Raw genomic sequence first — 11,163 nt, forward strand, 5'->3', positions numbered from 1 at the left:
GAAACCCAAGCACAGAAGTTTTCCTGTAAGAGATCCACAGTAGTGGTAAATGAGTGTGGTCTGGCTGGAAATCCGTTCATGAGACCTTTAAAAAGTGCTGTATAAAGTTTCTCTGATATGAAGACTGCAGTTGTAAGAAAGCTATGAAAATACATGTGTATGAGTGTATGAAGAAGAAAAGAAACAAAGTGATCAGATAAAGACGAGACCCATAAGAAGCATGAAGAAAACAGAGCTAGGACATTACAGAATACAACCAAAAAAGTTTCATTTACATTTGTGAAGACCTCAAATGCCAATAAATAAGATACAATAAAATTAACTAGTAAGGAGAAAAATGTCAAGGATCCAGCCCCTGCTCTCAAGATCTTTGTGTATCCATATAACTGCAAATATGAGGTCATGTATTTTTGTGTGCTTGAGGACAGGGACAAAACCATCTGAGATAAGCAGACTCTCATTTGTCATAGGTGTCACAATCAAGAAAAATGTCTTAAAAAAAATCATTTGAAGAACTAAGTTTTGAGACCATTGGCAGATATATTTCAAATTTGCAGTAACTTATTTAGTGTTTTTGTCTTCTAATCATGTTTCTGGTGTTATTATCATGTACTTAACTTTATTGCTTTGCAAGTATAAGGACCGTTGTTTTAACCTTGAACTTATCTGGAGAAGTAAAGCTGATATAAATGAGTGTTGCAAACTGGTAGCCTAAATGGACATCTGCAGTGTAAGACAAAAGACATTAGGACATGTTTCCCCCTACAGTGCAACATGATAAGGGCTGATACAGCTTAGCATTAGGTAAAGGGGAGAATTTCCTGTGGTGGAGGGAAAACTAGTGCCTCCCTAGCAAGAGGCAAGACTGGTGAGACAACCATGGGGTGGACCCTTTTGTGAGGCTGATGACAGAGAGAAGAATGACTTTCATAGCAAGGATGCTGAAGATTATGGAAAAGCTGTGAAAAACATGTTGAAAGGTAAGGGACTGCATATTTCTGGACAGAATTCTTGGATTTACTTTGGTCTCAAACTTGCATAAACAAGATCTTGGATAATGATGCTTAGTCCAATAATAACTCAATGACAGTGAAATACTTCTTTTCCTCTACCTAATATTTTAAAAAATAAATTCCAGAATGTTGGGTGGGCTAGGGAGGGAGGAAAGAATGAAACCCTTTAATTAATGGCACATACTTGTAAATTAGATTGTAAATTACAGAAAACTCAGATAAAATGTATTAAAATCTGAAAATCCAGAAGAGCTCATTTAGAAAATATAGAAAAGATAAGTTGAAATCATAACTAAAATGTACATAAAAGGTCAGAAGATTTTTCATCTGAAAACACAGTTTTGTTAAAATCAGCATATTTCAAACAAATGTATCAATTTGACAGTGTGTTGGAGAAAAAGCCAAAGAAAACTTTTTCAGATTTATCATTTCATCTTTATAAAGGAAAAATACTATTTTGTTTTTACAATATTACTATGTTCATTTTGTTCTCAATATTTAAGCACTATTTTCTTCTTTTTATGTCAATGAGTCAGGGCTTATTATGAACAGGGTATGTACATTGCCAGACCTTCAAATCCTGGCAGAATGTAAAGGAGGAAAGAGCCCTTTGCCCTCACTCAGTGCTCCCTTGTAGCTTGCCTTTCTTATTAAAGGTCAGATTAATCTCATTTCATTTTAGCTGCCCTAAAGTAAGATGTCCAGCCTGTGCTCATCTTCTATGGTCAACAGGCGCTCCAATAATAATCATTCTAGATATTTCAAGGTAGGTTAAAGTGTAGCATGCTCTCTGAGGTTATTTTTTTAATGCTGTGGAGCTATGCCCACCTTACAATTTATCTTAGATCAATACAAAACCCCTTTGTCACAATCCCAAACAGTAAGCTACATTGTTTAGGCATATTGTCTTAAAACTATCTATATGAATTCTAGCTTTCTGGTTAGCCCTTCAGTGAAAAGACAAGTAAAATCTTTTAGCAAAGGAATTCCTTATATACACTACAATTGATTTTAATCATAAAAATATTGGAGAATTACTGATCTAGGCAACACAATGTATTAAAAACTTCTGAAAGGTACGCTGGTTTGATCTTCCACTGTCTGTGAATCCCTGATTGGATGCTTAAAGACACTTGATCCTTTTCATGAGTGTTTTAAATTTTCTTTCTTTTATATAAGCAGTATTTCCCTTTTAAAAATTATTCTCTGAGCTAGTTTCTAGTATATGAAATCTCCTAGATTCCATCCAAATAGGATGGGCACCTGTCATGGTTTAACCCCAGCTAGCAACTAAGCACCATGCAGCCACTCACTCACTTCCCCTCCACCCAGTGGGATGAGGGAGAGAATCGGGGAAAAAAAGTAAAACTCATGGGTTGAGATAAGAACAGTTTAATAGAACAGAAAAGAAGAAACTAATAATGATAATGATAACACTAATAAAATGACAATAATAATAAAAGGATTGGAATATACACGTGATGCACAATCTAATTGCTCACCACCCACCGATTGATGCCCAGTTAGTCCCTCAACGGCGATCCTCCCCACCCCCACTTCCCCCAGTTTATATACTAGACGTGATGTCACATCATATGGAATACCCCGTTGGCCAGTTTGAGTCAGCTGCCCTGGCTCTGTCCTGTGCCAATTTCTTGTGCCCCTCCAGCCTTCTTGTTGGCTGGGCATGAGAAGCTGAAAAATCCTTGACTTTAGACTAAACACTACTTAGCAACAACTGAAAACATCAGTGTTATCAACTTTCTTGGCATACTGAACTCAAAACATAGCACTGTACCAGCTACTAGGAAGACAATTAACTCTATCCCAGCTCAAATCAGGACAGCACCTGAGAACAGGAGAACAATATTTCATAGAGACAGAAGAGACATTCAATACTGAAGACCCATGGTGACTCTGTTTCTATATGGTATTATTGTAAAAGGATCACTGGGTTGTTTCACAGCAACAACCTAGGAAACTGGAGTAATGTGGGGTAATATATGGTAATAGAGTAATTTAGGGTAATAGCGTAATAAACTCTATACCTTCCTCTTTACAACTTTGTCAATAAAGAATGACTTTTCTTCTGGCCTATTACGTGTGCCAAGAATATGCAGTGGTTTAAAGGTTTAAAAGCAAAATTCAGTGTGGAAGAAATAGAATTACCCTGACCTACAACGAGAAAAATTCTAGATATAATAGCCGTAAAAACCGACAACTTGACTTCACATTTGGCAAATCTTATCCAGTTTCTGACCATCTCTGAGCAAGCAAACAAACATACTTCTTTTCTGTGTAGAAAAACATAGATGGAATTACTTCAGAGACTTCAGATTCCTTTAATCCTTATAAAACAGTTTTGTTACGGTATTGAAGGTGGCAACATTTCTGCATGGCTTCCCAATCAAAGGTCTGGCACTTTATATTTTGTGGCAAAGATGTAAGGAAACTGTAGGATGTCAAACAAAAAGGACCTTTCTAGAAGCTTAAGGTTCTATAAAGTCATCAGTTTCCCAAAGAAAGAAGTTCTGCTTCAGACGGTTCAAAAGATGAACATTATTTTGAATCAACCTGTGAAATTTCTAAAGATTGTGTGTCTGATCTGTTCTGATTCAATGTTTTTGCTGTCTCTAAGTCATATATTAAATGTACTTCTCATCCGAGAAACTGAGGTAACCTTGGAGAATTCATTACTGTCTGGATATCTGGAAACTCTAAATCTTCCAATTTCAGTGATAAATTAGGTTGCAGAGGGACTAAAACATCCATTTATCAAAAATCCCATTCACGGAGTAATCCCTAAACAGTTACAGGTGGATCTATATTCGATAAAATACTACATTTTAAAGCAATGGTGGGACAGAGATCAAATGTAATAGAAAATGCTTCTCTTTTAAAGGCTTGATCTAGTTGTTTGTTTACACCCCAAAATCCACTAGAGAAGGTTTTGTTTTAAATTTTAAAATGTTAATTATAGTCAAGCTTATCTTTGTGCAGTTGCATGCTACAGATTTCTTGCTGGAGACAGAAAGAAAAGAACACAAAAGCAAAATGATTTCACAGTACTTTTTTATTATTGACTAACAACAGTAAACAACAAATTTAATCTATTATGGTAAACTCTGAAATGTCTGTATTATATTTTATGTATGTGGTAAGGATCTCTTGGAGTTAGGTGCAGAGCTTTAGCTATTCTATTCAAATAAGACTACTAATAGGACAATCTAGAGGAAATGAAAGAAAGTCAATCTTTCCTAAGGTAGTTATTCAAACCAGCAAAGACAATAATGCTTCCATCATCAGTGGGGACAAACCTTAGTTGTCTGGTTTTGGTCAGGTTAGAATGGGATTAAAAGAGATCTAAAAATTCTCGCACCTCTGGCTAAAGAAGAGGACTGAAGGAGCAGGAAGATCCTGTCTAGTTTGTGTCTGTACAAAACTGTTGAACAGGCTCATATACACAGAGGGAGGAAGATAACAGGGCACCAAGGGGTTCTGCAATTTTTTATTTGACTGATTTGTTTCTTTTCTCTGTCAGATAGATGAAGCTACCGTGAAGGATTTCCAGAGGTATAGCCAATATCCTACACCTAAGCTTTTCATTTTTTTAACCCATATTCCTAAATAGGTTGTGCCATTGAGCATTGAATAAATAATGCTTTGTTTTGAAATCTTGTTTTAATGTCAGAAAAAAAAGGTAAATTTTTACTCTGCTACACCAGAGAAAATATGAAATATGAGGTAACTTTCATTCAGATAGAACTACCATATGCAAATACCTATGGAATCATCTGAGATTAGCTAAAACCAGATTTAGAGTAATAGCAGCTAGTTTTATGTTAATTTTCCCTGTATGTTTTCTCTAAGATAGTTGCAAGGATAGAGTGAGCCTATTTGATAGGATTTCAGTTCATCAGAGCAATCAAAAAACTCGTGCTTGAATTCCTTTTAAATCATTATGCTTTGCTGAATCAAGATTTTTTTCTTTGTTAGGACCAGTTATTAATCAGTCTTAAGCCTCAAGTCCGTATCACAAACTTTGGTTTCAATTTATACTTGAATTACAAAACAAACAAACAAACAAAAGTCCCTGAACCAGTTTTACTTTGATTCTGATCTGCAAATGGATCATAACAACTGGCCTTTCAGGCATTTCAGTGACCCTTGGACCATTCAACTCTCTGGGGCTGCAGCCCCTTCCCTCTCTCATTGTACCTCATCTCCTCAGAGCAGCAGGACCACTCCTCACATTGCCTCTTTTTCCACTGGCGGTATCAGGTGTCTTAGCTATATCTGAGTTTCCCTCCAGTCTTCCTGAGGGAGGCAGAAGGTTCAGCCTCAGGACCCAGCGGGACACTGGAAGTGTAGGCAGAATACCAGAGAAAAGGAGTAGATGTTAGTAGGTTTAAACATATAATGATTTTAAAGGTATTGTTAAGGGGGGGTGTCTGTATTAATTTGAATTATAAGTGTTAATATTATTGTAAGTTGGCTAATAATTTCACTGTTAGACTGTAACAACATTCATTGGACTAAAACAAACTCGTGGCTTCACATGTATGGTTTGTTCCTTTTTGCCCATAACATTATTTGAGTATTCAGAGCATAGCATGGTCATCTGTTTTCTTATATCAATCCTTCTGACACTAGGGAGTCTGCAGCATTTACTATTACAAATTCAGTCTCACAAATTCTTTTGTGAAAACCTCCACAATTTAATGTTTGGATAAAAGTTAACTTTGCTTATTCTTTTGGTTTCTTTTGTTGTCATTGTCAAAGAAGAGGCTGAAGAGCTGTGAGGGGGAGAGGCCAAGATCCAGAGCACAGCTGGGTGTCAAAGATTTGGCAATACAAAACAAATTATCAGACAAGGGTTTGGAGTAACAGTCAGAAACTTCAACTGCTGACTAATCAAAGTTTAGAGATGATGCCAGTGTATCCCAGTCATAAATGTAACCAGACCCATGACCATCCTGGAAAGGCCTACTTAACCATCAGCTGCTAATAAAGTGGTTTTGCTCTCTTCAAGAAAATTCAGCAACCTCATCAGTGTTGATCTGTGCTGCTCTACCAAACTGCTCCCGTTGTAATTAACCTCTAAATGGTGGCAGCGTGTTGTGGGTTGACTCCAGCCAACAGCTGAACACCCACAGAGTTGCTCACTCACTCTCCTTTCCTGCACAACAAGGAAAAATGGAAAGAAGACAAGGAGACTTGTGGGTCAAGATAAAGACAGTTTAATAATTGAAGCAAAAGCCATGAGTGCAAGCAAAGCAAAAGAGGGATTAATTCACTATTTCCCATCAGTAGGTAGATGTCAGGCCACTTCCTGGAAATTATGGCCTCAGCACACATTACAAACACCATAACCAAGAACATCCCCCTTCCTTTTCCTTTCCCTAGTAGTGCACAATTGCAAATGGTATGCAATATCGCTTCGGTCACTTTGGGTCAGCTGTCCCAGCTGTGTCCCCTCCAAGTCTCTTGCCTGCCCCCAGCTGACTTGCTGTGGGAGCAGACTGGGAAAAAGAGAAACCCTTGACGCTATGCAAGCACTACTCAGCAATAGCCAAAATGTTAGTGAGTTAGCAAGTTTTAGCCACAAATACAAAACACAGCACCATACAGGATGCTGTCAAGAAAGTTAACTCCAACCCAGCCAGACCGAGTACACAATGTCAGGTTTTGAAAGAAAATGAATGGTGCATTGCTTACGTCTGCCCATGACACTACTGAACCTACAAAAGCCTGAGAGACCCAGTACATTTTCTGACTCAGGTCACTGATCTTCACTCCAAGTAATCTCCTGGCACCATGTAAATTCATCAAATGTTAACTTTTTTTTTTTTTTGGAAAACAAATTTTTCACTGCTTTTCTGTAATAAGGCAAATGTTTAAGCTACTTGGACCCACTGTAAGTATTACAACTAGGAAACCTGCTTGGAAAAGCTTGTATCCTCCTCAAGTCTGTAATGAGGATACTAGCATTATATTGATCATGACTTCTGGTAATGCAATTTCTCCAAATGCCTGAAAGTGTCTTGCAAGCTAAGCTTATTAACTTTCATATAAGTTTTATTTTGATGTTTATTTTTATTGCACCTTCACCAATGGACTGTATAGCATTTAGGTATGCTGCAGGCTGGTGTTCTGTTCTTTGCAACATCTAAGAAGCTGATTTTATATCCCTGAAACATTCAAATAACAGATAAGAACTTACATAATGCGTACATCAAGAAATATGGATGGATGTCAGGAATAGCCTTTAAGCAAATCCAAGTCTGTCTAAAAGTTCCATACCACAATTACATTTATTTAGCTACAAACAGCTTAAAAGAACTAGATGTTTTCCTTGTTGTTGCGGGGGTTTTGGGTTTTGGTTTTTTGGGTTTTTTTGTTTTTTTTTGTAGTTATGCTTTCTCACATGCACAACAATTTTCACTGAAGTGGAAAGTAATCTTAAGTGACTTGTGAGATGGACAGACTATGTATGCCTTCAAGCTGTATAAACTAGTATAGCACTAAACTTTGGAAGCAGTATGTGTTTATCTGAAAAGTTCACTGTGTCTCAGCCTGAGACGCATCATCAGCCTGCTCATGCCCTATAGGCAAAGGAAAATAACCACATGCATTTTCTACTAGCTTTTTTTATCCAAAGGCCATAGGTTTTATTATAATAAAATATTTATTATTTTTAAAAGCTCCTAAAATCACCATAAAATTCAGATCTCTATAGACCTAATTCTTCAAACTGATGATCTCAAATGAAATTGAAATAGCTTTTCCTCAGAGAATAACCTCAGTTGCTTAAACAGCAAAATACTTTCAATTATATCATAAACTAAGTAACTATATAAGTACTGCCCTTAAGAATGGTTATGAGCATATGGATTTAAAAGATCTGAGAGGTATCTTGGGCTATGTCCACTGCACAATGTCTTTAAATTAGGACATAAAATCTTAAAAATAATATAGGAATATATGGAGAGCAAGGGCAAAGACTGTAAAAACAGGGGAGTGTGTCCCGACCCAATATCGGGGAGGGTTGTTAAATGATCCCGAGAGCAAGATTAAGACACAAACGAGGTCAAATGCTGTACAACTTTACAACTTTTATTTTCCTACAACAACCAATAACTGCGATAGAACAAAGTGAGGAGAAAGGAAAAGAGGCAGACCTAAGCAAGAGAATGGAGAAGAGGTAGCAAGACTAGTTACCACCACCATGAAGCCAGCAACATCCCGCTGAATCGGTTCCGACGCCGGTGACGGGGGGTCAGGTTCCTCAACTCACAGTCCGGTGCCTTCCCAGATGTTACAGTCTTTTTTGGTGTCCTCCAAAGTCCAGGTTTTTTCACTCGCGCACTGGAGGGGAGTACGCAGTTCTTTTTTATTGTTCCAGTCCCCACGATTTCTCAGAAAAGTCCACCCATTTCTCCGGAACTCATTATTCTGTGTGCCGCCCCCTGTTCTTCCATGGGCGCATGCCCAGGTGCTCATGGTGGTTTCTCACCTTTACTTGTGGGCAGGCACAGCTCGGCAGTCGCGGATGCGGTGGCTTTCTTTGGGGACATCTTGTGCGTACCCCCCCTGCAACAACAGGATGTCGAGGCAGCAGCGATGTCGTGTCAGCAAACCAACACAGTCTCTTACAGAGTGGTGCTTCTGAACATTTGAGAATTTCTGAGAATGGATGCATATGTATTTTGTATAAACTGTATTTTGAGGATGCTGTAATTAGAAAGTCCCACAGGTAAAAAGAGAAAAAATATTAAGCCATAAACCAATAGAAACCGAAGAAATGAATGTGTTAACTACAGGCCATTCTGGTTATTTAATGCTATTTATTAAAAAAACAAAACAAAACCAAACAAAAAAACCCCCCCTTACCTTCATCAATCAAACATATAATCAGCGGACAAGAAAACTGTTCAAAAAGCTGTGGGATTTTCCATGCCACAATAAAAGGAAAAGCATCCAGGCAGGGAATCTGCAGCTTAGAAACCTCTGTGTTTTATTAGGCATTTCTATGTTGGTAATATTTGACAATGTAATTTAATATATACTTATAGAGAGAAACCAATTACCCTTTATGATCCACCTTCCTGCTCTCCCCATGAAGTTTAAAGCAGAACCCATTGATCCAATTGGTGGAAAGGCTTCCAGCACAAACTCTTGCTGTCAGTCTGTGGCTGAACAAGCAGTGGTATGGCATCATTTTCCACTGGCTCCTGGAAAGTGCTGTGGAGAACTCAAGGATGCTTATAACAAAAGAACAAACCCATTGTCCTGGGTTCAGCTGGGATAGAGTTAATTTTTACAGGAACCTGGGAGGTGGGGGGGCATAGCCGGGGCAGCTGACCTGAACTAGCCAAGGAGCTATTTCATACCATGTGCCATCATGCTCAGTATATAAGTGGGGAGCAGGCTGGAGGGAGCTCTCTTGACTTTTGGTGGGCGAAGTGGCGGAGTGTCGGGTTCCATGGTGAGCAGTTGCACCGTGCATCACTCCTTTTGTATACTCTTTTATTAGTACCATTGTTGTCTCTTTTTTGTTGTTGTCCCCGTAAACTACCCTTATCTCAACCCTTGAGGTTCAAGTTTTTTGGGTTTTTTTTTCCCTTTTCTCTCCTCTGATTCTCCTCCCTATCCCACCGGGGAGGGGCGGGAGGAGTGAGTGAGCGGCTGCATGGTCCTTTGTTACAGGCTGGGCTGAAACCACGACAGTCCTTTTTGGCGCCCGATGTGGGACAGGAAGGGTTGAGATAACGACAGAGCTGGCCAGAGCGTGTTGAAACAAATTTGTCATATGCATTTCTTTTATTAATAAATAGATGTTAGTCACAATGTTGGTTCATTTGTTTACATGGTGGCGTTTTGTAAGTTCTTATATGCTCTATGTATTGCTGGTAGTTATGTTTATCACCTCTGGGAGAGTGACTGGGATAATCATTTTGCTGTACTGGGCAATGTCGACTTGTGAAATGATTACATCACTGGTCTTGAGGTTAAGCTGGTATCTGTATGAGGCAGTGATATCATTTCCATACTTCGGGCACCTTCTATCATATTTTATTGGTAATTACACCCAATCCATGGGGAAGTCAGGGGGCGATACTTCCCCCCCGTCCGTTTGCCTCCCTTCTCTCCTTCCGACTAATTACAACAGCTTTTGAGAATTTTGAATGTCCTTGGGATGCACAAGCCAGTGTGCTGTTAGTGCTATGCCTCCTGAATATGTTTCAGGTCTTATTTAGAGCTACAAAAAGGCTCTTTAAGAGTACGACCCAGACATCTGCCCCAAAGCTGGATATTCATGGGCGGCACGGCATGTGGGAGGATATGGGCAGGTATCTAGAGACCTTCTCACCTCCAGTGGTTTGGAAGTTCACTCCCAAACAACTACAGAATGCTCATGAAGTGGTAGAATATTTGAAAGGAAAATGCTGTGGCTATTCCAGAGACGCACAACTCACTGCACTGTGCTGGGCCCTGGCCAGTATCTACCAAACACTGCTTGATGCTAGGCAGCACCCTCAGGGGGAAAAGATGGAAAACAGGGCAACAGGTACCGTGGCTAACCCTACTGCGGCAACAGGCAGCATGGCTACCCTAACCCCTGTGACAGGTACTGCAGCTAAACCAGAAAACCAACCTGTGCCAGTATCAGTCACCCCTGTACAGAAGAAGAAACACACAAAGAAATCAGTTCGCTTAGTGAGAGATGAAGATGAACCAGGGTCATCGTGAGAACAGGAGGAAGAGGGAGAACCTGAAATAATCACCCGATCTCTATCCCTGAGTGAGTTGCATGATATGCAAAAAGATTTTAGCCACCACCCAGGTGAGCACATTGTTACCTGGCTGCTCCGATGCTGGGATAATGGGGCCAGTAGTTTGGAATTAGAGGGTAAGAAAGCCAAGCAGTTGGGAACTCTGTCTAGGGAAGGGGGCATCGACAAGGCAATTGGGAGAAAAACACAAGTCCTCAGCCTCTGGAGGCGACTTCTGTTAGGTATAAAGGAAAGATACCCCTTCAAGGATGAAGTTACATGTCACCAAGGCAAGTGGACCACCATGGAGAGAGGTATCCGGTACCTGAGGGAATTAGCCGTGCTGGAGGTGATTTATAGTGATCCAGAAAATG

The 11,163-nt window shown here is 39.4% G+C and overlaps 1 long non-coding RNA gene across 1 annotated transcript; it reads left to right on the forward strand.

Moving 5' to 3' along the window:
• The first annotated feature begins 7,404 nt into the window (after positions 1–7,404).
• On the forward strand, positions 7,405–8,895 carry LOC138685593 (uncharacterized). Its single transcript, XR_011324889.1, has 2 exons — positions 7,405–8,033; positions 8,674–8,895. It is a non-coding gene; the product is annotated as an uncharacterized lncRNA (long non-coding RNA).
• Positions 8,896–11,163: the final 2,268 nt, after the last annotated feature.

The sequence above is a fragment of the Haliaeetus albicilla genome, chromosome 6 (genome assembly GCF_947461875.1).
Source record: "Haliaeetus albicilla chromosome 6, bHalAlb1.1, whole genome shotgun sequence".
Classification (NCBI taxonomy): Eukaryota; Metazoa; Chordata; class Aves; order Accipitriformes; family Accipitridae; genus Haliaeetus; species Haliaeetus albicilla.